At 28.8% G+C, this 4,485-nt stretch overlaps 1 long non-coding RNA gene across 1 annotated transcript; it reads right to left on the bottom strand.

Annotated features, from left to right (window-relative positions):
- Positions 1-350: 350 nt before the first annotated feature.
- On the bottom strand, positions 351-3,244 carry LOC143248418 (uncharacterized). Its single transcript, XR_013026982.1, has 3 exons — positions 3,157-3,244; positions 1,489-1,559; positions 351-484 (listed from the first exon to the last, which is right to left on the bottom strand). It is a non-coding gene; the product is annotated as an uncharacterized LOC143248418 (long non-coding RNA).
- Between the last annotated feature and the right edge of the window lie 1,241 nt (positions 3,245-4,485).

Genomic DNA, 4,485 nt, shown 5'->3' with positions numbered 1-4,485 from the left:
ATTTTCTAAAGCTATAAACCCCTCTTTTAGCTCCATGCCTACAGTACTTATCAAAATAGTTTGTTTATTTTTTAAGAGTCCCGAGTTGTCAGCTTGAAAATACAATTTTTATATTTTGATTCAAATTTTCCGATGATCCCTACATCGCTTTCCAAATTAATAATTTTTGATAATAATGTACACATACACATACATACATATTACTGTATATAGATAAGTTTCTCATTCCCACTGAAGACCAAACACTGTTACTATGTTAAATAAAGTCTTCATTACCTATTGAACCTGTTTCTAAACTTCATTGTTCTCATAATTGGTTCTTCTTTAAATTTGAAATCTTAAACGTTTACATAACTTTAGTGTACACACCTATATACTTCAAATTAATTCATAAATAAATACTCTCAAGTAGTAACATCACAGACCAGGAAAATATGGTGTGTGGTACTCGTCTCTTTCAAAAGGAAACACATGGTTCATTTACCTGTTACAGTGTACATCACAGAAGCATTTAGAAAAACACATCAAGTAAAACTAAGTAATAAATTTTCATAACTTGTAAGAAATAAAGTTCAAACACATTGGCCTTAGAAAAGAACCAGAACTGATAAAAAAACTGCTGTAATATTCCTTCTGAAGTTCAATTTACATTATTTTTGAAAGAGATAATAAAACCACAACTTAGGTATTGGAACATCTAACCTGTTTTTTTGTTTTGTTTAAAAAAAGGGATAAAATTTAATGAGCTTTAAATGATTTGCTTTGTTTTGAATTTCACACAAAGCTACACGAGGGCTATCTGTGCTAGTCGTCCCTAATTTAGCAGTATAAGACAAAAGGGAAGGCAACTAGTCATCACCACCCACTGCCAACTCTTGGGACACTCTTTACAAACAAATAATAGAATTGACCATCACATTCTAATTATCGTCAAGTGCCTTAACCACCTGGCAGCCAGACCGAGAACTTTGAATGAGAATATTTCAAACAAGCATAAAGTTGACATTTTAAACTTTCAATCTCAATGTTCTATCAAGATCTTTTAAACTTTTATTATTAACATTAATTTTTATACTTTGTTATCTTTTAAACTATATGTGGTGCATTTATACTGAATTACTTTAAAAAGTGTTTTATCACCTTCTTTAAATTATACCTTTGAAGACCATTTACCCAAAATAACTATTTTTCAAGAAGAATAAGGCATTTTTTTAAATTTAATAATTTTCAATACATTTAAGAAAAATTCATACAAAAGACACACAGCTTGTTAATTTTGTTTGATAGAGTATATTTAGTTACAGTTTTGTTGTAAAACCAACACCAAACACTTCTACTGTCATCATAAAACTTACAATCTGAAAATCAACACTATCATCATCAACAGATAGATCTTGTATAAAAACAAAACAAATGGAAAAACTGGACAAAAGTCAGATTTTTTTTGTTTTGATGTTTATTGTAAATTGATAACAGTGATGTTCTTACCCTTGTAATAAATTTACTTTCCTTTTCTTTACTGTTGATAACTTAGCTAAATATTCTGGCCTTGGATGTTCCTGGTGATATAAAACAAACCACATTATGATCAAGAGTTCAGGTAAAACATCCATATTTATGTGTTAAGAAATTTACATTTTAAACATATATTTTGAGAAACTTTCTCAAAAGAATACCTCTAGAGAACATTCAAATATTATTTTTTATAAGACAAAGTTTGAAAAGATGTTCAAAGTGAAATACCAGAGAATAGCTGTAAATATAATACTGGAAACAACCAAAGTTAAAGGTCCTGAACACCCAATCAAGGCAGGAAAACAAGGTCATTTACCCATCAGGAACGTCAAACTGCATATGTCACAACCTTTTACAGAGTTAAATTCAAAATGTAATTAAGCTAGTTTATTATCGATGTATACAAGTAAACTTTACATCACAATGTATTTACTGAATCAAATTTTAATTGTATTTAAGTTCTTAGATTCTCCCTTCTTCTATAATTTACTTATTGAATGATTTTATGTAAATTACAGTGAAATTCTTCTAAAGCAGCCACCTTCGGAACTGAGACAAACTGGCTTGATTAGAGGGGTTCCACTGTACATAATTAGGGATTATAAAACAAAAGGGACTGTGATTGAATGACCACTTTCAAGGGGTGACCAAACCTGGTGGATGGCCACTTAGAAGAGTTCCACTGTAGTTATTACTCAGACAAGGCAAAAATTTTACAGCTTTCTATTTTATTTATTTATGATGTCATACACTAGGAAATTAGAGTCATTTGGCATGCACACCAATCACAGCCTCTCTTTTACAAGCTACCAATAGTTCTCTCAGATGTTGTATATCCATAGACTTACTGCTGTACTAACAGGGGGCATTTAGTGTGGTAGTGCCATTAGTAAAGAACAAAAACAGATGCTGGTAAACAGTACATTTTATGTTTTTCATGAATATTCTTTATTTATTACTATAAAAGTAACTAAAATGAAAAAGCAAAAACGTTGTTGGATTAGCTAAAATAAAGAATAACAATTAATTATTCTTCATATTGTTTAATGTAATTCAATAGGGTAACATGAGCTGAATGTACACCAAGTGATTTAAAACTTGTGATGAAGTATTAATAGTTACATGTGGTTCAAAAGTTGATAAAACTATGAGATTAAGAATAAACAACAGATGTCACAAGTTTTTAGTTATTTAGGATAAACTATCACAGTCAATTTGCTGTCATTCTAGCACAATAAAAATGTAATTTACAATTATTTCATAATTTTTATGATGGTTATGAGGGTGTTTAAATTGACTGATCATTTAGAGAGTTATAGTTTGTAAAATAACAGATAAAATAAACTTTTTACTGACAGCAAACATCTGATATTTATTAAGGAGGTTTAAAGAACTACATAAGTGAAATTTGAAAATTTTTTTAAATGAAGTATTTTAATTTTAACATAAAAAATCACTTTCTAATCAGAACAGTCAACACTATGACAACATATAAATAAAACATTTTTATGATTACTGTCAAAGTTTGTGATGACACAACTAGTACCTTCAGAATCACAGTAGGTATACTGCCATGGTTAAAAGTTCATGTTAAATACACAAGCCCATTGTGATAAAGTTAGTTACTAATGTACACATTACCTCTAAAGTATCAAAACTAGTCATATCCCAGTGGTGGGTAATTATTTCCAAATACTTTTTCCACAATTCAAGAAATATTACAGCTGAAAGTAAATAAAAAACAAAGTGAAAGGTTTATCATCAGTAAAGACAGAAATTGTAACAGAATATAAATCACTCTTTAAACTGATGTGACTTGTGACAATTAATTCAACTATTTTTGTTCACCAAAGTGTTAGTAATTAAAAACTTTGTAAAGTGTTTTCTTTTTTCCTTGAAAAGTCCCAAATTACAGATAAAGGAATTTCAAAGTAATAACATGTTTTTGGAATTATGTTGAAGTCTTTGATGGGAGATTTTAGTTATAGAAGTTTGAAGTCTTGGATGTGAAGCAAATTTGATGTGCTTTATGTTGGTTTGAAATTAAGGCCATTTCAAGTAGTGTAAATATACAATGTTGGACGTTTTATGTTGAAGTAACCCTTTGCTATGGGTGTCCATAACTACACATCTCATGAGGATTTTCTTAGTGAGTTACTTTCCCAAAATTCAGGTCCTTTGTAAAGGTCAGTTTTATATTACTGTACATAGTAACATGAGCACACATGCACCATGTCATTGTAACTTCTATACTGTTATCCAGGCACAGTTGAAAGATCAATATAATAAAAATAATAAATGTATATTCAGAGAGTGGACAAGAAAAGTGACCCCTTAAAAATTCTGTTAATTTGTTATATATTTTATTAGATAATAGAAAAATGTAAAATGCACTTCATGAGATCTGTTCAAATATGATATCAAATAAATTAACAACATTTTCAAGGGAGGGGCACTTTTCTGTCCTCCCCTTGTACATAAATGTTTAATGTTATCAAATTTAAGCTATTTTATATGAATTATAGTTTGTAGTTATTTCAGAATGAAAAAAAAGCATTCTTTATATTAATTTCGTAATTGTTTATAGTGGTCAAATCTGTCAAGTCCATATAGAGTTTCATTAGTAAAAATAACAGACAAAACATTAAGTTTTTTTCTGTACAAAATGTTTGATAATTATCTGGAGGTTATAAAAATTTTGTATGTGAAATTTGAACATTTTCTGATGCATACAAGTATTTTTAATCATAAAATCAAAATTACTATGCATGTTGGATAGTCAACATGCAAAAAGAAAATAGTCACAAGAAAAGCATTACTTAAAAAAAGTATTAAAACTAAATAACAATTTGATATTTTGTGTATGAAAGTTCTAACAGAGTCTGAAGTAGAGAATAATATTTATTCAACTTTAACATGTAAATCTATATAATACTTTCCCCAGAGTGACATAAAATAGCAAAAATACAG

This window comes from Tachypleus tridentatus, chromosome 4, assembly GCF_004210375.1.
Source record: "Tachypleus tridentatus isolate NWPU-2018 chromosome 4, ASM421037v1, whole genome shotgun sequence".
Taxonomy (NCBI): Eukaryota; Metazoa; Arthropoda; class Merostomata; order Xiphosura; family Limulidae; genus Tachypleus; species Tachypleus tridentatus.
The sequence above is the reverse complement of the archived record's forward strand: the minus strand, read 5'-3'. Positions and strand labels throughout refer to the sequence as shown.